General features: G+C 46.2%; 1 long non-coding RNA gene across 1 annotated transcript in view; it reads left to right on the top strand.

The window, feature by feature from the left end:
- Positions 1–24,511, top strand: part of LOC112930580 (uncharacterized) — a 69,534-nt gene that overhangs the window by 7,933 nt on the left and 37,090 nt on the right. Inside the window, exons 3-5 of the long non-coding RNA XR_011996616.1 lie at positions 1,668–5,496; positions 11,962–12,060; positions 18,076–18,216. This is a non-coding gene — a long non-coding RNA (uncharacterized lncRNA). The remainder of the gene's footprint in view (positions 1–1,667; positions 5,497–11,961; positions 12,061–18,075; positions 18,217–24,511) is intronic.

Below are 24,511 nucleotides of genomic sequence, written 5' to 3' on the forward strand. Positions count from 1 at the left end.
CACTGAGTCCACCCAGGAATCCCACGTATAATACCATTTATGCAAATTTTAAAAGCATACAGACAACGCTGCATTTCAATTGTAGGCATGTATACTAACAAAAGTATAAACCTACAGACCGGAAGTATATGTCCTAACTTCAGTACGATGGCTACTTCTGGGGAGAGAGAAGAAGAAGCCTGGAGAATAGTACAAAGGGGATATTAGTTACATCTAAGTCTACTTACCACCTATCCATATTAGATATCTGAAACAAATAAGGAATGTCATTGAAATATGTTAAGTTTGGGTTGGGGGGGATATTCCCTAACAGTACTCTCTCGAGTTCTCTGTGTGTTTGAAAGTTTTCAAAGTCAACCCCAATAGGAAAAGTGAGACAGACGCCAGTCTTGTGGGCCTGGCCTCCCTGCTCTGCTTCTGGTAGCATCTCTCCCAGCTCTTCCTGCCTTGAGGTATTTAACAGAAAAAAAGAAAACGATGTCCCACCACGAGCCTCCTTAGTAGCATCTTTGTGAAGGCAAGTCTCCTTCCTCCCCTAGCAAGGGTTCACAAGAAAATCTATTGATAAACACGTCTTCCTTTTTTTTCTGAATATCAACTTCTATCAACCTATATAATTCCTAGGAAATGGAGCTCTAGCCCAGTACAGTTCAATTCAAACTGGTCATGTCTGAATCACTTCATTCTTTGGAACTTGAGCAGAGCCTTATAGGTCCCTTCCAACCTGGAGTTTCTAAGATTGATTCTTTTTTTCAGAAGATCTTCCAACTTATGAGATGCTTTTCTCCTCAACCACCAATACAACAATGCCATCGCTGACACCTTTAGCTTTGGATTTTGTTTTTAGTTTTTAATAATGCAGTCAGCAACTTAACCGTTGGATGCTACTCTTGTTGCAAACAAAACGACGATCAAAAATAAACCATTTAGGGATGCCTGGGTGGCTCAGCAGATGAGCATCTGCCTTTGGCTCAGGGCGTGATCCTGGAGGCCTAGGATCGAGTCCCACATTGGGCTTCTGCATGGAGCCTGCTTCTCCCACTGCCTGTGTCTCTGCCTCTCTCTGTTTGTGTCTGTCATGAATAAATAAATAAAATCTTTAAAAAAACAAAACCATTTAGGGGTGCTGGTGGCTTAGTCGTTTAAGCATCTGCCTTTGACTCAGGTCACAGTCCCAGGGTCCTGGGATTGAGTCCCGCATCGGGGCTCCCTGTTCAGTGGGAAGCTTGCTTCTCCCTCTCCCTCTGCCACTGCTCATGCTCTCTTTCTCTTTGTCAAACAAACAAATAAATAAATGAATCTTTTTAAAAACCCATTTATCTGGAAGCAGCATCTAGAATTTTCAAGGTATCCCTTAATTATCAGTGTGTGAGGAGATGGCTTTATCCGGGACACTGGGATGATTAGAGAAAGCACAATGTGCTATTACCAAAGAAGAGGTCAGGTTCCAAGATGGGCATTAGCTTCCATCCAAATCCACTACCAGTGTTAGCATTCATTGGTGATGGTTCAGCTGATATGAGTGTCCACGTTAAGTATGTGACTTGCATAGTCACCTGAACCTCTATTTATATTTTTTTTTTCCGGACACATATCATGTTTCAGTTTATTACTAAAATAAACTTATCATTTACTTATGATTTTGCTTGTCTGCCTCTCTGTTCCAGAATACATCTCCAAGAGAGCAAGGATCTCAGTCTGCGCCATTCACTGATGTACACAGCAAAGATCCAACCCGGGTGTCTATGGCACAGCTGGTGTTCAATGACTAGCTGCTGAATAAATGAATGAATTTCTGCATCTCATAATCCCTCTCTGCCAAATTATGGTCTTAATTGATAAAATGAATATAACCTCTCTTTATTGAAAGCTTACTACATGCCACGCCCTGCCCTGGGCACTTTATACCTCTTTTAATGTCTCAATGGCCTCCTGTGGACCAATGTTTTTGTCCTACTTTGCAAATCAGAGGAAACCGAGACTTGGGGTAAGTGAACTGCCTAAACTCATGCAACTGCCAAGATGCAGAGCAGGGATGAATTCTAGTCTGCAGAACTGCCAAGCTGGCTCTCAAACACCAGCTTGCATGCCCACTATGTACGAGGGCTCTGTGGACAACACCAGAGCCTGCACTCCAAGTCAGGGCTAGTAACCTCCCGGTGTCCAGTCATCCCATTGACCTTTACCTGCTCTCCTTCCTTCGTTGCACATGGCATGCTCACAGGAAGAAAAATGGGGCTCCCCTCCTAGGTCCACCCGTGTCCCCACTTCCACCGCCTGGCACGGGCCTTGTCACAGCGTCCTGCTGGTTCACAATGGTGTTGAATTAATTGTCAGACACACTCCCTTCTTGAAGTCCAGATGAAATCATGGCCTTCTTAGAATCATGGTTTAGGGGGGAAAGCTCGAGCTTTGGAATCACACGGTCCTGGGTTCAAATGCTATTTCTGTATTTGTTACCTGTGGGACATTTAAATGTTATTTGATCCTTCTGGGCTTGGTTTTTTCCACTGGTTAAATGGAAATACTGATGTCTTGAGAAGTTAAAAACGATTCTTGCGCTAACCATGCCCCTTCTCTTTCACAAGGAGACACAAGGGACAAGCCGGCATTCTTTTTCCCTGTCAGGAGGTGGAAGTATAAAGAAATGGCACTTAAGATTTCCACAGTAATTTGCCTCATCTTGTTTGGGCCCTGCTTTGTGGGGGATGGGACTCAGGATGAGGAGAAAGGAATTGGAGTCGTCTCTCTTCAAGCTCCTTCTGCCCTGGGGTGTGAACTTCCGGTGTGAGTGGTGCAGACAGGAGTGAGGGGAGAAGAGGGAAGGAAGACTTGGGGAGACTCACCCAGATTGGGAGTTGCCACAAAACAGCCAGAAGGGGGTTCACTTTTTCTTGTTGATTCATAGAGCTATTTATATATTCTGGAATAGTTATTCTTTTATCTGTTATAAGCATGTAAATACCTGTGGTTAAATCTTTTCATTTTTTTCTTGGCATTATTTGTTGTTTAGTTGTGTAATTACTTATTGTTTTCCAAGTTAAGAAAAGGCAAGTAAAGTCCAGCGTTAGCTTAAGAAAAAAACCTGGGTAAGTGGGCTTTTAACTGGTAAATGAGTGTCTAGTAGGCTATTCCTTTGTAGCTATTCTTTTTTATGTTTTGTGATATTTCACAAACAAAAAATGAAAAAAAAAAAAAAACCCTTTGGCCCTCGTTCCCCTCACCACCAGGCCTAAAAGAGCTAGCTACACAAACTCCTTTTGTTTTCCCAATCTTAAACTTACTTTATTGAAGGCTATCGAACACAGGATAAGAAAACATCTAAAAACGACTTTGGAATTCTGGGGACATTCTTGGTGGAGACACCCAATCACAGGAACCGCCCCAGGCCAAGTTGTGAAAGAAGCTATGTGTCTCTGGGCGCCTCCATTCCTGAACCCCCACCCTGTCCTTTCAACATCTCCTCCCCCCAGGCACCTGGCAGCCTCCTTGGATTCCCAAAGTCACCTCTACCTGCACGAGACACACATTCTTAGTCGCACAAAAGGAAGATTTGCTAAAAGTGGACTCAGCCCCAGAAGTGTTTACATTTTGAAACCCTTTAGAGAGTGGGCAGGAAAAGTCAAAAGGAACAGCCAAGATTCCTCAGTGGGGTCTTTCAACAGCCATCACAGGAGGCCCCGGGAGACCTCTCCAGAAGGGCCAACTGGGCTCCAGGAGTGGAGAGACCCTGTCTTGTTCAACATCGGAGCCCAACTGGCAAGCCGGCCCCCCTGGTGCTTTGAGGGAAGCAAACAAAGAGAGGTCGAATGAAGCCAGCGACTTCCTGTCAGTTTAGTTCTGTGCCAGGCACCCAGGCAAGCCTGTGGGATGCGGCCATGAGGAGAACACAGGGACCCTTCTCCTCAGGGATCTTCCATTCTGCGTCCGTGTTGATGAGGGAAGGGGGATGAGCGCCTTGAGAAGGTGTATAAATAAAATAAGCAAACGTATATCATCTGTGACAATAAATGCCTTGGAGATAAACAGAGCAGGAAAGGCGCCCAGCAGGTCGGCGGGGAGGGGCTGTTGCACTTTGACGTAGGAAGGTCACCGCGTCATCAGAGCAAAGAAGGTGGACGTGAGGCCTTGTAGGGAAAACAGAACAGCGAGTGGGTGCATCCCCTCAGCCCTCCGACGTTCCCTGTCTTTGAAGGCCGGAACCTCTCAAGTTCTGAGGAGACACTCTGCTGTGTCCTGCTTCAGTAGTTTGCATACACTGTTCCCTCTCCCTGCCACCCACCCGCCTGCCTTCTGCCTGGCCAATTCCTGCCTGTCCTCCAAGACCCATATCAGATGCCACGTCCCCTCCGAAACCTTCCTCAGAGCCTCCAGGCGCTTGTCGTTGCCACTTCCTTTGCACTCCCATCCTCACGTCCTACTAGAAGCTCTCAGTACTTGTCCTGGGGCTGCACACGTGTGTCGCAGAGCCCTGGCCACCAGGGCTAAGCGGTTACTATCGTCATCGCCGGTAGACGTATAAGGAAACAGGTTCTAACAGGTTGAGTACCTTGGGCCCGGTCACCAGCCGGCTTGGAAGCAGGACGTGAAAGTCAACAACCCACGCTCCAGAGCGAGCCCCCGCCCCCCCCCCGCCCCCCCCAGTGCCGGGAGCCTCACCCTGCATTCGTGTCAGAATTCGCTGCTCTTCCTCGATTCACTTGAGGACAGACACCATTGCTGTTTGAGCGGGGGAGGGCTTAGTCTGGGGAGCATTACGTAAATATTTGTTCAGTGAATAGAGGGGTGAATCAGTCACCAACAGTTCAGGCATTCGTGTGGAATGTATTTTGGAGCTGGGGCCTTCCTGTGCCACCTAATGCTACCCTAGAGGTGACTGCGTGCTCGGCCTGACCCCACCAGAACCAAGATGTGCTGGGGCTGGGATTCCTTGGGTGTTCGGCTATAGCCTCCTTTATGGGGTCCTTTGGGCGCTCTGAGGTAAAGTGGTTTGCAAAGCTCGGGGAGCATAGGTCGGTGATGGAGCAGCAGGGAGTGTGGGTGGCAGCACAACCCTCGGGCCCAGAGGCCCCTGAGCACCCCAGACCCGGGTACTCAGCCATTCTCTCCTCTGCTTCCTGATTGTCCCTGAGTTTCTGTCCCAAACACATAGGCAATCTTGGGACCCCAGGTCTCTAGGCAGGACGTGAGGAAAAGATGGTTTCTCCCAATCTTTCTGGAAAGGTGGAAAGTATGGTTTTCTGTTGGCTGGTCCCTAAGAAAATAAAAGAGATGCTATGTCCATACTCCAACAGGGGAGAAAAAGAAAGGAAGAAGGTCTAAGGGTGACCAAGAGCAAGGGACTAGGTGTTCTTGAAGAAGGCGACTTGCTCATGGAGGATTCGTCCCGGTTCCTGGTGGGCGACTCTGAGATGTCTAGTGACTCAATCCCCTGGGTCTAGGGGAGGAAGATGCTTGTGCTTCTGGAAATTGGAGATTTTTTTCTTCCAAATCAGGGTAAGGAAATATTTCTGTCAGATATTTTCGCTTCTAAGGGGCTCTCCATAGTCAACATGTCAACGTTAAACTCTAGGTTGCTTATTGTCACTGCTCCACCCCCCTCATTCACTCATTCAACAGTATTGAGCATAAGTATGTGCGTATGCCTCAGACGTGGAGAAACCATGGCCAGTCTTCAGAGAGGCTCCAGCCCAGACTGGGAGATGGTTGGTGAGCGCGGAAGCAGGCTTGGGTGCCATGATAGTTGTCTGTCAGGCCTCACAGCACCCGAAACGGGAGAAAGTCTCCAAAGATGAGTCGTGGGCGAGCAAAGACTTGGAAACAGTTGAGCCATTTTTCTTTGCTGGGGGCATTGGGTGGGAGAAGAATCCTGGCCTGTTTTAAACGGCATTATTTTATTGTTTAAACTTGAAAGCAATTCATGATGTCTTTAAGGGGGATGGAAAGGCTGAGGCAAGAGCCCTGAAGGGTTCATTTCCACAGAGGCCTGGCACCCCCCTTCTGGGGTGGATAAGATTTCAGGTCCATGAGGAGGTGGGGAGAAGTGGGGACACCCCACCCCGCACCCCCACCCCCCACCCCCACCCCAGTAGAGGGTGCCTCCCTGTAAAGCAGAAGTGTCGCGTTAGATATTCTCTCCGAGGTTAAATCTGAGTGCTCTCATTTTGCAACTCAGCCCTATCACCCATTTTCATCTGTACGTGCTTTTATGGTATGTTATCTTGAAAGTTGAGGGTTTGGGATCAGAGAGCAGGGAGTCAGTAAAGGTAGGGTGGGGGTGAGTCAGGGAGGCTGACGATGAGGGAGCACTGTGGGGTGAAGTGGGGTGAGAAAGGAAAAACATTTGAAAGGGGGGCTCCTCCCCACTGGTGACCAGCGTTTCATCCCTGGAGATGATGACGGATAACCAGCATCCCCAAGCTATTCGTGTAACGCTGTGGCCCCGCGAGGAGTCCCAGGCTTCATGTATCAACCTTGAGTGTGGGCCAGCCCGTGTGTGCTTTCACATAATGCCTGCACCGAGTTTTGAAGCAGATGCCTTCAAACTGTACCCTGAAAGTATAGATAAGTAGAGTAAAAACAATTAACCTTTGTTTAGAGTCCTGCGATTTATAAAGCAGTTGATTAGCTCATTCCACCCTGGGCATGGCCTTCTGAGCTGGGCAGTGCCACTCCCTACGTCTTCTTGGAGAGGAGAGTGAGACCCACATGGAGTTAGAACAATTATCCCCGGTTCTCTGCCTGGTTGCTGCCAGACATAAACAGCGGGACGCAAATATCAAGGAAGAAAATGAAGGGAGAGTGAAGAATCCACTCCTTTTGGTGCAGGTGGGCCAGCAAGGCCCATGGTACCCACTTACCCCAACCTGCAAAATGAAAGGGTCACCCCAAATGTCTGGTGCAGTGAGTACATATCGTTCCCTGCTCTGCGGCTACCCTCTTCTCAAGATCTGAAGACTATGAGGAGAATAGATTTTCTGGCCATGACTGTTCCCTTTAATTCTGCTTAGAGCCAGCTCTGCAAGACACAAACCCCCCTCTGCGGCAGTTGGAACTGGCAGGCTTTGCCAGCATAACAGTTATTTTTATTTATTTATTTATTTATTTATTTATTTATTTATTTATTTATTAAGATTTTATTTATTTATTCATGAGAGACACAGAGAGAAAGGCAGAGACCCAGGCAGAGGGAGATGCAGGCTCCTTGTGGGGAGCCCAATCTGGGACTTGATCCCAGGACCCTAGGATCACGCCCTGAGCCAAAGGCAGACACTCAACCACTGAGCCACCCAGGCGCCCCTGTAACAGTTATTTTAAAGAGCAGCCTTCCCCACCTAGCTCCCATGCAGGGAGGGGTGTGACTCAGCAGACACCCCAGGTGGAGCAGGGGGTGAGGAGGGCACCACAGTGTGGTTCAGGGTTTGTCTCAGGTCCCAAGGCCCTTCCACCCAGGAACAGTGAACTGAGGCTTCATCTGTGGCCTTGTGCCCTTTCATGGCCCCAAAGGGGCTTCCACCCAGACCTCAGGCTTGGACAGGATCCTAACTATAAAAATATAACAATTTAAAAATAGAAAAATAAATATAAACTTTCTTTCTCTAAGAAACACGAGTCTATTATATAGAGTCTCTATTATAGCCTCTTTCTCAAAGAATTTTTGGAGTTTACACCCTCCCAATTGTACTACAAGGTAAATTCAAGGTGAAGTCTCAGAGCCTAATGTGTTGCTTGTTGCTCAGAAAGTTTTTATTGACCAAGGGACCCTCCCCACCCCCAACCGCACACACCTAAGGCTGAAAAGAAGTTCAGGGAGGTGAAGCAAGGAAGACTAGACTCTTCTCCAATATCTGCAAGTGGGGATTTTAGAGTCTGATGAAGGCTGCTATGGTTTGGGGTATACTAGGACCCATACGCCCTCCCTCTCCTCTCCTCCCTCCCCTCCCTCCTTTGGTTCCCCTCCCTTCCCCTCCTCCCTCCCTCCCACTCTTCTCTTTCTCTCCCTCCCTCTTTCTCTCTCTTTCTCTCTCTCTCTCCCTCTCCCTCCTTCCTTCCCTCCCTCCCTCTTTCTTTCTTAATTGGGAAAATATGAGCACATGTGGTAAACTGAGAGGGACTAGCAAAAAGGGACAGATGCTATTTATAATTGTCATATTTCATCAAAACCAATATGCTATCAATTTGAAAAAGAATATTTTATATATCACTAAGAAGGAAAAGATGTTGCCACATTACGACATCCCGTCCTGATTTCAGAGATGTTAAAGTGGGGAATATGTGCAATATATTCAATGCTTTAAAAGCACTACTATGTCCCTCTGAAAGTCAAGCATGTCGTCATTAACGACATATTAGTATTCATTTAACAAACCCTAATTTAATGTTACTGTGTACCAGGCACTGTTCTTAGTATCTTATAAATAATAATTAAAGTTAATTATTGAAATCCTTGAAAGAAACCTGTGAGATAAGTACTGTTATCACGCCCACTTAACAAATCAGGAGACTGAGGCATTGAGAGCTTAAGAAATTTTCCCAAAGTCCATAAGTAGCAGATCTAAACTTCAAACTCCGGTCATTGCCCTTGGGGTCTGTCTCTTCTCACCACTAAAGTATGTGTTGGCCTACAGTAAATGTTGGGTGAATAAATGAAGGAGTGAGTCAGTGAATGAATGACAAAAAGAATCAACACTGGATTTCAAGCCCAAGACAGCATGAATGTCTCCCTCTGTCCCCTCCTCCTCTTAGGAAAAGGGTCAACCGATCTTCCTTAAGTTCAAGGTCTTAGCACAAGGATTAAGTTCTAAAGGAGGTGAGAAAACAAGAGGAGGGAGTGGGATATGGTGTACAGGAGGGAAAGAAAAGTTGCAAAATAGTCATGCTGACTATTTTGTACTTGTAACTGTGCCATTCCCCTAACAGGAGCCTAATGATTTATCAGTAAGTTCATCTGGGCTGTGACGAAGGATGGTATTCTGGGAGAGAGTGCCACCTATTGAATGACCATCACCACAGCTGGAGAATTTCATCCAGGCCACCCCAGACATTGGGAGAGAAGACAAAACAGCTGCAGAAATGGACCTAAGTCAAGAAAGCCAATCTCCCAACAAATGATCTTGAACCTAAAGCTAAGGTCTCTTCCAGCCCATGCAGATGGTAATATGCTGGAAAGCCTTCTTTGTAAGAGGTTAAAGAATCTGGGACAGGGGGGATCCCTGGGTGGCACAGCGGTTTGGCGCCTGCCTTTGGCCCAGGGCGCCATCCTGGAGACCCGGGATCGAATCCCACATCGGAGCCTGCTTATGTCTCTGCCTCTCTCTCTCTCTCTCTGTGACTATCATAAATAAATTTTAAAAAATTAAAAAAAAAAAAAAAGAATCTGGGACAGACCTGTTTGGCCCAAACGATGAGGATTCTGCTGAATTCCATGGCTTGAGTCGTACAGTGTTGAGTCCAGGTCATTTCTGAGCCACAGGCTGCTACAGTGAGCACAGAGGTAAACCTAAACTCTTGAGAAGGAAAAATACCAATGATTGAGTCTCTACGATGTGCTTTACAAAAGCATGAATTTCACCTTTGTTCATACAGTAAATATTTACTAAGCAGTTACTAGGTGCCGAGCACTGTCCCTAGACGTAGGGAAAATAGCACTGAACTTACACCAGGGCAGGAGGAGCAATGGACAGAATATAAACAAGGGCTATTGTCTTTCAGGCAGTAATAAATGTTGTCAAGAAAATAAAACCAGCAAATGGGGTAAGAGTGGTCACATCACTTTAAACTCCCAATGATCTTGTAGGATAATATTACTATTCTCGTTCCACGGGCTCCTAGAGGCAAAGTTTTAGTTCAAGTTCAGCTCAACTCAGGTGTGAACACACGAGGGAGCCACGGAGCTGGCAATGATTTCATTCTCTGCCTTTCTGAATCTAAAACTGTCTGGGGGAGGGAAGGTACCCGGGTGGCTCAGTCGGTTAGGCGTTGTGATCTCGGGGACCTGGGATCGAGCCCTGCATCTGGCTCTCTGCTCAGTGGGGAGCCTCCTTCTCCCTCTCCCTCTGTCAAATAAATACAATCTTTGAAAAAAAAATGAAAAGAAAACTGCCTCTCACCACCACCCAAGGCTGTGCGGGAAGAGTCAAGATGGACCGGCAAGATACAACGTCAACGTTGGCCTGTTGTTTCAGTGATCACCTCTGGTTTGTCCTAAGAGTTGTTTGCAATACCGAAACGTCTCTAGCAGGGCGCACAGGTACACACACGTGTGGGTGTTTACACGGATGCCCAGCAGCTGACAGCCCTTGCTCATCCAGAGCGCCCTTCTGAGGGGAGAAGACATCAAAGGGCCTTCGTTGGCCTTTACTTTCCGCCACAGTCGATCAGCCAGGGAGGCTTGGACTGACCTCGTACACCCCCAAGAAATGTGTATAAGTTTCCTCTGACACAAACCTCATCATGGAAGAGGATATGTGGGCTTCCTTGTGCTTGCACGGTCAAGTGTCATTTCCAAGAAGCTGGGAAGAGGAGCCCTGGAGCGCGTTCCACGGTATGGTTGCTGCCAAGGTGTCTGGAGGACCGAGAATCTTGGGTTCCCTCCCCGGAGCAAGAGGCGGCCCTGTGTGTGTGGGGTCGGAAGGATGTCGCCATCTCCTCTGAATGGCCGAGGCAGGGTCTTCACATTGTCAGGGCCCCTGTCAGCCCTCGGAAGCCGGAAGGGACATGTGTTTCCTCACCTCCTGCGACTCCTGTCCTCTGAGGGCGGGTGGCCTCACAGGCTGCTGGGGACAGAGCGCCTGAAACCCCTTCAATTCACATTAAGCCTTGACAAATGTATATGGTGGTTTCCGACCCAGAGAGGACTCCGCACCCTACAGTTGGGCTGGGTCAGGAGAGAAGTGCTTGGCTTGACAGGCCCAGCTGCCAGTGACTTAAAAAGCTGACTCTCTCGGGCTCACAGATAACAAGTAGGAACTGCACGGTTGATAGACAGGCCCTGGGCGCACGGCTGTCCTTGTGCACAACAGGGTGACCCGTACAGCCCCAGCGGACCGCTGCCTCCGTCTGCCCCGCCTCCCGTTTGTTACCCTGCAGGCTGCTTTCCTTCCACAAAGTGAGACGTGACTTAATGTGTTTTTATTGAATCTGAAAATGGCTACGAGCATTTTGGAGAACTAACTCATTAGAAAATGTAAAATAACCAGAGCAGACCTCTAAAGTGCTTTTTAAAAATTATGACATGGGCTGATGGTGCCAACGCTTCACTCTGTCAGCCTCAGCCTTCTCTGGATCATTCGGGATTATCTGTGCCCTGCTGTCATCCTTGAGGAAATAGATCCATAAACATTATCAAGGCAAAACCGAGTTAAAGCCTGAAAGAACACTGGGCTCCCCTGATAAGATCTGCGCTGTGCAAAGCTGGGTAGATAGTGCTTTTGCACAATTTCCCCCTCTCTGGCCCTACGAATCCTCGACCCCGGTACCCAGTGTTGCCTCCTGTTCTTAAACAATCTTTTTATCACTGGGTTTTGCATCAGATGCAGTAAACAGTCTAGAATGCCCCCAAATGTAACCCCTAAGAAAGGGCACTTTATTTCTCTCTCGTATGGTCCTCTAACTGCCCTGACACTCAGAATGTTTCCAAGTGACCATAGCTTTTATTTTTTCCTGTCATTCTGTTATCCTGGGTCTTTTAATGTAGATCTCGTGGTAACGTGGCACCTTGTTATCTCAATGTCTTGATCTATGGAAATGTATTGATGATGACAATGACGATATGTTTCCCCTGAGACATTTCATTTATGAGGCCAGCATTTCGTGGAGAACTGGCAGTGCTCGGCCAGGAGTGGTTCAAAAATCCGTGGTAAATAGGCCAGGTGAACAAGACTGGGAAAAGGACAGTCTGAGGAAGGCTTGGAGGCATGCCAAATTCAGAGTAATGCAAGCACTCTTTTGCATTTTGAACAGAGGGAGCAATTTGAGGAAGGTCTTGGAGGCATGTCAAGTTGGAGAAATGCAAGCCCTGTAATTCAGCGAGGCATGGATGGAAGGTACACCTGAGGAACGGTAAGAAGTGAGGTGAGGGGACCTGGGACGGAGGTTAATTCCCTCTCGTACAGCAGTAGGACAGAAGATCCGTTGCCTTTGATTGCTAATCAGAAGTCCTGTTAGACTGATTCATTTACCTTGGAGATTTATTTATTTATTTATTTATTTATTTATTTATTTATTTATTTTAAAGATTTTATTCATTTATTCATGAGAAACACAGAGAGACAGAGAGAGAGAGGCAGAGACACAGGCAGAGGGAGAAGCGGGCTCCATGCAGGGAGCCCCACGTGGGACTCGATCCCAAGTCTCCAGGATCACACCCTGGGCTGAAGGTGGTGGTAAACCGCTGAGCCACCCAGGCACCCCTACCTTGGCGTTTTAGACACGTGCACGCTTGCACACACACACACACACCACACACACACACACAGACACCCCTACGTTTCCCTACATCTCTTTACATTTGGGAGGTGAGTTAAAAGTTTAATCTTTAAAAATTTTACTTTTATTTTTAGTTATTTGACATATAACTAAATGAATGTATATAACTTGATGAGGTTGGACACAAGTGTATACTCGTGAAATCATCACCACACTCTCTGCCATTAACCTTGCTTTCACCCAAAAATTTCCTTCCACCCTCTTATTTATTATTATTGGTTTTATTTTATAATCCTTATTTCTGATCAAAAAATAACATGCCTTCTCATCACTAGGAGTGTGATTATGGCACGTGGAAAGACTGATATTATACTTGGAACCACTTGATATATTCATATATTCATAAACTCTGTACGTTTTTGGTTCTACACTTTGGCTTATAGGCTCTCTTTCAAAATTATCTTTCCATCCTAAATAGTGGAATATATAAAGCATAAAAATATATATGTATACATCTGAGTTGATGCTTAGATTATTCGGTATAAGTAGCTATGTGGATTTGGGGGAATTTTGAGAAATTTGAAAAACTAGATGCGCAATAAAATAGACATTTAATTAGCTTCTAATTAGAGAAACCAACGGACAATAGCCTGTAAAAATTGTTCATTGTTCAAATCCCCAATGTGCGAAGCTGCGGTTTACATGCCAGCCCTTTGCACAGCAGTGGTTCTGAGTAATCTCCCTCTAACTGGTGCCCATGGCTCTCCATCTGTCGATACATTACTGTCTGAATTTCTATAGGGAAGGCATATTTTTAAAATCCTTTCTTCCCTTTTGCATTTCACTGTGATTTTCTACTGAAGTGATGTTAATTTCAGCCCAGCAAACTGTTGCCCCCAGCCTGTTAGGAATGGGGGGGCACTTCTGCAGGTCCTTTTTCTGATTATCATAAATTATGAGGTGATATGGACAAGGTCTAGTCAGATCAGTATGACCAAGACAGCTAGGGAGGGAACAAAATGGGGATTTTTTGGTTTTTATGTTTTAAATTTTATTTATTTATTTAACAGAGAGAGAGAGAGCATGCAAGTAGGTGAAGCAGCAGGCAGAGGGAAGAGAGAGAAGCAAGCTCCCCCCTGAACAGGAAGCCCAATGCAGGGCTTGATCCTAGGAACTTGGGATCATGACCTGAGCTGAAGGCAGATGCTTACCTGACGGAGCCACCCAGGTGCCCTTCAAATGTTTTTTTGTTTTTTTTTTGTTTTTAATGGAATAAAGGATAAGCTAGGCATCTTAATTTCCAGACTGCATAAGGAATCCACCAAAAAAAAAAAAAAAATTTCAGTGAAAATAATACAGATCACATTACTTTCTCATCAATGAGAGTATCTCATAATGACCAACATTTTTTTTTTTAAGATTTTATTTATTAGAGACAGAGAGAGAGGCAGAGACACAGGCAGAGGGAGAAGCAGGCTCCATGCAGGGAGCCTGACGTGGGACTTGATCCTGGGTCTCCAGGATCACACCCTGGGCCAAAGGCAGGTGCTAAACCACTAAGCCACTGGGGCTGCCCAATGACCAACATTTTGGTGAAAATTCAGAGATAAGCAAAGCCGACATGGAGTTTGGGTTACTGATAAGCAAATAAAGACAAGAGGTACCAAATCCAAGTGCTTATAGCACAAGTAAGCAAAGGAAGAGCTGAAAGAAATCGAAATATAATCTGAAGGCTTCTAGCTTCCAAGAGAAAAGAATATTTTTAACAAGGATAGAAATTTGTGGCAGGGGGCACCTGGGTGGCTAAGCTGTGAGTATCTGCCTTCAGCTCAGGGCCTGATCCCAGAGTTCCAGGATGGAATCCCACATGGGGCTCCCTGCAGGGAGCCTGCTTCTCCCTCTGCTTTCTCTCTGTGTCTTTCATGAATAAATAAATAAAATTTTAAAAAAGAAAGAAGAAAGAAAGAAAGAAAGAAAGAAAGAAAGAAAGAAAGAAAGAAAGAAGAAAGAAAGAAAGAAAAAAGAAAGAAAGAAAGAAAGAAAGAAAGAAAGAAAGAAAGAAAGAAGAAAGAAAGAAAAAGAAAGAAAGAAAGAAAGAAAGAAAGAAAGAAAGAAAGAAAGAAAGAAGAAAGAAAAATTGTGGCAGGTGTAGGAAAATTGAAAATGGAAAATCTATAATTGAAATAACCACCACTCACATAAAGCAAAGCAATATTTTCTTGACATGGGCAGGGGAAAAGATAATCATAAAAATAAGAATAGAAATTTTTATATACCCATATTTAAATTTAAAGTACACTTTTTACAGGTACCTGGATGGCTCAGTTGGTTAAGGGTCCAACTCTTGATTTCAGCTTAGCTCATGATCTCAGGGTTGTGAGATTGAGTCTCATGTGGGGGTCCCTGCTGGGCATGGAGCTTGCTTAAGATTCTCTCTCTCCTTCTCCCTCTGCACCCCCCTCCCACTGCCCATGCAGGCTCTCTCTCTAAAATAATAATAATAATAATAATAATAATAATAATAATAATAAAGTACACATTTCAGAAATCAAATCTCAGCCCAGTCTTTTAGGGTTTATTAGACAGGATGTACATGCATATATACAAAGTATTGGTGTTTAATGGATACGCAATCGCCCTCTTTCATTCCCTTCATCTGACTCCCACAAAGTCTTTTTCTTTTTTTTAAGATTTTATTTATTTATTCATGAGAGATACACAGAGAGGCAAAGACACAGGCAGAGAGAGAAGCAGGCTCCATACAGGGAGCCCGATGTGGAACTCGATCCCGGGACCCCGGGGTCACCCCCTGAGCAGAAGGCAGATGCACCTAACTGCTGAGCCACCCAGGCGTCCCTCCCACAACGTCTTTTACTCCTACTTACAACAGGCACGATCCTTGGAGGGTATCCTGTAATCCTGTGATGAGATGCTGTGTAACACTGGTTTTTAATGCCAGGTCAGTTCTTTCTCTCACTCTCTTCTCCAGCATTTTGCTTTCCTCCCCCTCTCACCCACTCATTTTACAGAACATAAATTATAATCTGGGGGAGATCACACAGTTAATACACGTCAGAGTCAGTTTTCGATCCCAAAACTTGTTGCTTTTTTTTTTTTTAATTTCAGTATATGCATCACACCTGCACTTTTTGCCACCACCTCTCAACACGGGGCTCCTCTCGAGGTACAAATACCTAGTTGAGTGCAGGTCCACCTTGTATACCGCACAATCCAGGCTCCAGTCACAGCATAGTTTTTCAGAATGTCTCCCCTTGCCCAAGCTGTTCAGTGTCAACTCACTTGGTCATGCATAGTGGCCTGGATTAGGCCCCCTCCTTTGAGCCCCCCGTGGGGTCCTGTACACAGTCATGGCACTGACTGCATTATGCTGTAGGATATTAACGAGTGTAATGTATTGAATTTGATGTGTATGTGTCATCTGTATGTCCTGCTTCCCCTACTTAGGGCAGAAATGATGTCATTCCACCCAGTGTCCCATCCTCCCTGATTACTAGAAACTCCAGGCTTCCTCAGCCTTGTCAGAGGCCCTTGTGGGCTATGACCCTGAGTGCCTTGGGTGCACATGTGTGTAGAGAGGGGTAGCCCTGGCTACTCTCACCTTGCTGCTGAGGCCAGAACTGAGGCTGGATGGCCCCCTACACTGATGCTGAGGGCTCCAGAGGATGCTTCACGGTACTGCCGCCGCCACCATCACTACTGAAGCCAGAGGCCTGATGTGGCTGATGAGGTCTGACAAGTGTGGGGAGAGGCTGCTGGGGCCTAGCTTCCTGCCCAGTGGCAATAGCCACCACTCACACAAAGCAAAGCAGTATTTTCTTGACGTGGGCAGGTGGCACGCTACTTCCCTCAGTGTCTCACCCAGCCAAGTTGGCTAGCGATCCTGGCCTTACAGCATTTTCAACGCAGCTCTCAGGAGGCACATGGAAAAGGGGGTGTAGGTTCCATGGACAGCTGCAGATCCAACCCCCCCAATCCTTTTCTGATCCCAACTCTTGGGTGCAGAGGCCACCATACTACCTGCCTCCGTCACCCCACCCAGGGGCTTCCTACCAGGCCCGTTTTCTCCATCAAACAAAGTTTAAGGAATTTGAAGTAAAAAGGAAAGGGGTCAAGCTCTTGGTCCCGTTCTTCCCCAGCTAAAATGTCATCCCTCCTCTTTACACTGGTCTCCCTGGCCCGGCCTCAGTGCACAGATGACCCAGAGGAAATTCAGGAGCATTTACCATATCAGCATCATTTCCCTCCTGGTTTCTCTACATTTCTGTAATATATTGTTTAAAGTCTATAATTTCCTTTTTGAGTCAACATCTTTTGGCCATGTTAGGAGAAAAACAAGAAACTATAGTATGAGGCTTCAGGTCACTGAAGATGCTGGGATTGAGGTGGTCAGCCTGTGGTCCTGGGGGTGCCTGGGATCTCAAGAGCGGTCTGGGCAGGCTTTAGAATAAGTGATAGAAAATGAACTGCTGTTTAAAAATTGTAGTAAAGGGGTGCCTGGATGGCTCAGCAGTTTGGTGCCTGCCATTGGCCCAGAGCATGATCCTGGAGTCCCAGGATCGAGTCCCACATCAGGCTCCCTGCATGGAGCTTGCTTCTCCCTCTACCTCTCTCTCTCTCTCCTCTCTGTGTAAAAGGAAGGTAGATGAAGGCCAGGGTGCTGAGGGCCTTGAATGCCAAGCAAAAAAGTGTGGAATTTATCCAAAGGGCCAAAGTTTACCATGAGTATGCGGTCACACCAGTATGCCCCACAGTGGGTTATAAGTGAGTGGAGGTAGTGACCCACTTCAGGGAGGTTGGGGGTGCCTGGACATCCCAGAGTCCCAACACACTTATTCCTGTCTCTATACAGATATCATAGTCTACGTTTGTCATGGCTTGGAAATGTTTGGCTGTCACGGCCCTAGGACAATGCAACGCTGAAGATATTTGGGCACTCGTGTAATATTTTGAGTTATGATCTTATTTTTCTCCCCAACAGAACTATAAACTTCTCCAAAACAGGAACTCTGTCATCTTTCTACTGTTGTCTCCACTCTGCTGCATGGGGAGAAATTCTTGGTTATTTGGTTACATGAATATTATGGCTTTGAGACACCAGACGTCGCTAGGGGCTCCTGGGTGGCTCAATCGCTTAAGTGTCCAACTCTTTTTTAAACATTTATTTGACAGAAAGAGAACACAAGCGGGGTGGGGTGGGGTGGACAGTAGAGGGAGAGGGAGAAGCAGACTCCCCCACTGAGCAGGGAGCCCAACGTGGGGCTCGATCCCAGGACCCTGGGATCATGAGCTGAGCCGAAGGCAGATGCTTAACAACCGAGCCACCCAGGTGTCCCAAGTGTCCAACTCAGGTCTTGATCTCAGAGTTATGAGTTCAATTCCTTTTTTTTTTTTTAAGATTTTATTTATTTACTCATGAGAGACACAGAGAGAGGCATAGACACAGGCCGGGGGAGAAGCAGGCTCCCTGCTGGGAGCCCGATGCGAGACTTGATCCCACAACCTCGGGATCACGTCCTGAGCCAAAGGCAGATGCTCAACCACTGAGCCACCCAGGTGCCCCTGAATTCAATTCCTATGTTGAAAATAGTAAGTAAATAAACCAAACATGACTACTCTGCTTACTTCCAGGAAGGCCTAGAAATCATACAACTCCAAGTAGGACTAACTCAAAGTGGTGGGTCAGAAAAAAATGCTTCCAAGGAGTGTGAAAGCATGCTGGTGGTCATGTTCAGAACGGCCAAGAAAGAAAAGATCAGACGGTCTCAAGAGGTGAGTAATATAGAAGAACACTTCTCTGGGTTAAGACTTGGGCTTTTGTTCTTCAAGAATCAAGCCTGACTACTTTGCCTGTTAGAAACCTCCTGACCGTAATTCTAATACATAGTGTCAGGGGAACAAAAACTTCCCCCTTAATATTTCTTTATTCTTAGGTGGGGGCGGATTATGAAGTTCCACTTGAAGATGAAGGAATAGGACCCCCCCACACACACATTCCTTCTAAATGTTAAACATGAAGTTACCGTCTGGCCCAATAATTCCATTGCTAGGTGTCTACCCAAGCAGAATTGAACCATACAACCAGATAAAAAATATGTGAATATTCATAGCAGCACGATGTATAATATAGCTAAAAAGTGGAAACAACCCAAATGTCCATAAACTGGCACATGGATAAGATACTGTACATCCAGACAGTGGGACATGATTCAGCAGTAGAGAGGACTTCCAGCTACAGCTTGAAACCGTGTTGGTGAACCAAGTCATTCAGAAGAGACCATATCTCGTATGACTCCATTTCTATGAAATGTGTAGAGCAGTCAGATTTATGGACGGGAAGTAGATTAATGGTTGCCTAGGGCTGAGGGGTGTGGGGGAAATGGGGCAGGCAAATGGTAATGCGCGAGGAATTTCCTTTGAGATGATGAAAGTGCTCTAGAAATCAGATTATGGAGGGGCGACTGGGTGGCTCCATCGGTTGAGCATCTGTCTTTGGCTCAGCTCATGATCCTGAGGTCCTGGGATGGAGCCCCACATCAGGCTCCCTGCTCAGCGCGGTGTCTGCTTCTCCCTCTCCCTCTGCCCCTCCCCCCCACTGGTGCGCTCTCTTTCTCAAATAAATAAAATCTTAAAAAAAAAATAAGTAAGATCAGATTACAGGACAGTTGCACAGCTCTGTGACTATATCAAAGGCATGGAAAACAAGGTAAGATGGTGCCACAAATGAAAGGATCCGACCACTGGGAAGGAAGAGCTGCTCCTGCTCAGCAGGCAGGGGGGCTCCCTGTATTTCTCCCAAGGAGAATCCTGGTAGGGCAGGTGAAGGAGGGCGCAGGCAGGCGGAAAGGGCTGACACTAACCTTAAGGAGGAGGACAATGAACACCAGGCTAGTTAGTGGGGGAAAAGTGGGGGTGAATAGAGTAAATGAGTGCTCGGAAGGAAGGACAGGGGTCTGGCAACACACTGCAACCGCCTCCCCCCTCCTTTCCTCCCCTCCCCTCCCCTCCCCTCTCCACCTCCCCCCCTTCCTCTGGCAACACACTGCAACCAGCTCTCCTCCCCTCCCTCCCCTCTCCTCCCCACCTCCCCTCCCTTCCCTTCCTCTGGCAACACACTGCAACTCTCCTCCCCTCCCCTCCCCTCCCCTCCCCACCTCCCCTCCCCTCCCTTTCTCTGGCAACTCACTGCAACCAGCTCCCCTCCCCTCCCTTCTCTTCCCCACATCCCCTCCCCTCGCCTCCCCTCCCCTCCCCTCTCGGGGTCTTGGTGGGCTCCCTAGCAGCCCAGAGCTCCTCCTGGCGTGGACACCTGCTACACCGCCGTCCTCTCTCCTTGAAAGGCAGGTGCAAAGCCCTCGCCTGAGGATCGGGTTTTCTGAATTGGGATTTGCAGGTGTGGGGACTGGGTGTGCGCGCAGGGTTGCGCCCTCGGGCAGTAGAGGGCGCCGTGGGCACGTAAAGCCGGGCCGCGGGCGCGGGCGTGGGGGGTGGCGTCGGTCCGCAGGGCGCCGCCGACCCCGGGTTTTGGGGCACAGTTGCCGGTTCTTGGATGATAACCTGAGCACGGGCCACTGCAGCAAAAGGCAAGCAAACTCCTGCAGCACCGTGCGTCCCCAGAGGGATGATTTATTGAGCCGGCCTGGACGTTTCTTGGGCGCCTACCGTGCCGAGGGCTTACATCACACCGGAGGGACCCTGCGCTGCGCTCGCAGATTTGAAAACATGAGAACCGTATTCTCCACATCCGCACTCCTCGCTGGAGCTCAAATCCAGGAGAATTCCGCTCAAGAAGGCGGTGTCTTCAGGAAACACCTGATAGAAAAGGAGGGAGGGGAGCCTGGGTGCTTCAGGCCTTCAGTGCCTGCAGTTGGCTCAGGTCATGACCCCAGGGTCCTGGGATCGAGCCCCACTAAGGCCTCCCTCTGCTGGAGAGCCTGCTTCTGCTGCTCCTCCCCTCCTGCTCTCTGTCCCACCTCAGTCTCTGTCTCTTAGATAGATGATAGATAATTAATTAATTAATTAATTAATTTTTAAACAAGAAAAAAAAGAAAAGGGAAGGGGGGAAATTGTTGTCTTTTTCATCTCACTTCCCTGCCAGCTAAAGGGCATGCAAGCATAATAGCCAAATTTATTTAGTGCCCACCGTGTGACAGGCATTGTTCTAAAAGCTTTACAACCACGATTGGACAGTGTGGTCTGTGGGCCAGCCTCAGATTGTTATAGGCACAGAAATCAACGGGCACCCCAGAATCCACATTTTAAAGAGATTTTTAAAGGGATCCCTGGGTGGCGCAGCGGTTCGGCGCCTGCCATTGGCCCAGGGCGCGATCCTGGAGACCCGGGATCAAATCCCACATCAGGCTCCCGGTGCATGGAGCCTGCTTCTCCCTCTGCCTGTGTCTCTGCCTCTCTCTCTCTCCCTCTCCCTCTCTGTGACTATCATAAATAAATAATAATAATAATAAATTAAAAAAAAATAAAGAGATTTTTTTAAAAATATTTTATTTATTTATTCGACAGAGAGAGAGCATACAAGTAAGGGGAGAGGGAGGCAGAGGGAGAAGCAGGCTTCTAGTTGAGAGCCCGAAGTGGCACCCAATCTCAGGACCCTGGGGCCGTGACCTGAGCTGAAGGCAGCCGGTTAATCGCTTAATTGAGCCACCCAGGTGCCCCCACGGTTGGGATTTTTAACTCAGGCAAAGTAATTTCCATGCTCATGCTCTTAATCACATTGCTTAACTTTTTTTTTCTTCTTTATCTTCTCCCCTGAAATGCATAAAATGGACATAATAACTTTTCTAACTTATGGTCATCTTGATTAAATAGATACTTTATAAATACAATTGAGATACTTTAGTTAAAAGAACTTTTTATGGGTTAGTTATACAAAGTGAAGTCTAAGCATTCTTTTCTTGGGAGTGCTTTTTAACCACAAGTACTTTATATCCTAAGTCTGTGTTTTAGGTCTACCTCACATACCTGTAACACACCAGGCACACTTCCACCCCCGGGGCCTTTCCACATGCTCCACGTATCTGCACGCCACCTCTCTCACCACCTTCAAGTCTTTGTCTACATACTATATTCTCAGGGGATCCCTGGGTGGCTCAGCGGTTTATTGCGCCTGCCTTTGGCCCAGGGCGTGATCCTGGAGTCCCAGAATGGAGTCCTACATCGGGCTCCCTGCATGGGGCCTGCTTCTCCCTCTGCCTGTGTCTCTGCCTCTCTCTCTCTCTCTCTCTCATGAATAAATGAATAAAATCTTTAAAAATAATAAATAAATACTATATTCTCTCTAGAGCCTTTCTTGACTACCTGAAGTTATAACTGTGTCTTGTAAAAAATGATTCAGAAAGCAAAGAAGTTTTCCTAAAACTGAAGCAAAAGAGAAGGCTTTTAAAGCCACGAAAGCTACGCAGAAAGAAGTCAATAGCCAAAAGAAGAGAAAGATCTAGACATCTTCTACCTTCTAGTGGCCCAGAACACTGCAACTCTGAAGGCAAGTCATGTACCTTCAGAAGAGTGCCCTGGGAAGAGTAAGCCCAACCACCACGCCCCCATCGGCGGCCCTTCGCTTCTGAGTAGGTCATGAAGAAATGGAGAGCAACAAAACACAGTGCTCACTGTGGTCGTCAAGGGCACATCCAGACAGCTGTGAAGAGACTCTCCTACCTTGATGTGCCCAAAGTCGACACCCCGACAAGGGAAGAAGGCAAACCCTAGACTAGACCTACCATGATGCATGCTTTCAATGCTGCCGGCGAAACTGAGATCATTTGAATGGAGCCCAGCTCATTGGTTTTATTTTTTTTATTTTTATTTTTTAAAGATTTTTATTTATTCATGAGAGACACAGAGAAAGAGAGAGGCAGAGACACAGGCAGAGGGAGAAGCAGGCCCCATGCAGGAAGCCCAACATGGGACTCGATCCCGGGTCCCCAGGATCATGCCCTGGGCTGAAGGCGGTGCTAAACCCCTGAGCCACCTGGGCTGCCCATGGTTTTAAATATATTTCCATTTTCTGTGACCAAAGAAAAAATTACAACCGTGCCCCCCACAACACACACACACACACACACACACACACACACATCTTATTCCTCTTCTCTGCTTTGTTCTTCTTGGTAGCACTTTTTATAGCTTGATAAATGTTATTTTTTATGTGCTTCTTATTTCTTTTTTCCCATTAGAATATAAATTCCCATAAGTACAGAGTTTTTTGCTCGTTTTGCTCACTGTGTACCCCTCCCTACTCCCTCTCTTAGAAAATTACCTGGCACAATGTAAGTGCTTTATATTTATTGAATGAATGAATAAGTGCATGGTTCCAACCTGACTGCTGTTCTTAAATTTCTTAAGATGTTGGGCCATGTTTTACTTTACAGATTTATATCTCAAAATTCTAGTAGTGTGATTGGCAAAATAAATATTTATAGAAATGGAATTATTGTATTGACAGCATATTTATAGAAGTTTATACTGCATGTTTAGGTCAACAGCATCCTTTTTTCTGTTGCTTGGAAAAGATCAAATAAAATCTGTGGATATTACACCACAAGTCATAAGAGCAGCCCACTCAGCTCTAAGAGTATAATTATATATTGTGTATGTCACACCTATAGTTTTGAGAATTTCATACTCGATAGGCAATTTTTATTTGATATGTGAAAATTTTAGTAAGCTAGTAAAGGTATCACTTTTTACTCTTTTTAAGATTGATTTTATCTTTTTAATTTTAACTTTTTAAAAGATTTTGTTTATTTATTTATGAGAGAGGCAGAGACACAGGCAGAGAGAGAAGCAGGCTCCCGCAGGAGCCCAATATGGGACTCATCATACTCTGAGCCAAAGGCAGACGCTCAACCGCTGAGCCACCCAGGCGTCCCTATTTTATTTATTTATTTGAGAGAGAGAGCAAGAACATACAGGGGAGAAGAAACAGAGGGAGAGGATCTCAAGCAGACTCCACACTGAGCACAGAGCCTCACATGGGGCTTGATCCCACAACCCTGAGATCATGACCTGAGCTGAAACCAAGAGTTGGACACTCAACCAACTGAGGCACCCAGGTGCCCCAAGGTAGCATTTTTTACTTAATGCTATTGAGTACTTTAAGAAGTTTCTCTGTGTGTTAAAGTTATAAAACTGTTATTTGATGTAGTAGTTGCTACGGTAACCATCTTAATGAGCAATTAATCATGTGAAATCAGTGGAACTTATCCATGTGTAAAATTTCAACTCCAGTGGTTCAGAAAAAGACACATCATTATTTTCACGTTTTAAAATGAAATTCAAATTTTAGTCACATGGAAGGGTCAAATATGTCAAATCTCATTTCTTAATACGATATCTGATTTGCATTTTAGGTCTTATTGGGGTTTCTCGGGCACTCTAAAAAATACTTTTCTCTTTTCCTTGTGAATTTCAAACCAATAAAGAAAGAGATATCGAAGTCTGGAATAGAGATAAAATTATCCATCTTGTGATTGGCAAAACTGAATCAAGGACAATAGCTTGAGTTTTTGGTCACAACCCAGTCCATTCCAAGCCAAGATCATGGGATGACTTAACCTGGGAGAGATTCTGAAAACTCACTCAGAATCACCCCCCTTTGAGTGCATGTGCCTTGAGCGCTAGTAGCAGGGAGAGAGGAATGGGCCTTTTAGAAAGCAGCTATACCTGATGTCACTATATTTACCGTAAGATAGAAGTGGAAAAATGAACCAAAATACAACCATTTTACAGCCACCTGGAAGAATTAAAAATGGAGCCATGCTAAGTCAGGTCTTCACAGTCACAAACACAGAAGCCCCTCTTCATCATCTGGGGAGGATCAAGTAAAGGACAAGGAGGCAGGCAGATGTTCTCTTCTCATTATATTTTTTTACGTAACTTTATTAAAGTGGGATATATGTTAGTGTACCCTATATGCAGAAAAATACACAAATCATAAGTTCAATAAGTCTTAACAAAATAAACACACCCATGTGACCAGCACCCAGAGCTTAAAAAGAGAAGAACAATATCCATTATTCCAGAAGTCCTTCATATGCCTGCTGATCCACAG

The sequence above is a fragment of the Vulpes vulpes genome, chromosome 13, assembly GCF_048418805.1.
Source record: "Vulpes vulpes isolate BD-2025 chromosome 13, VulVul3, whole genome shotgun sequence".
NCBI classification, from domain to species: domain Eukaryota; kingdom Metazoa; phylum Chordata; class Mammalia; order Carnivora; family Canidae; genus Vulpes; species Vulpes vulpes.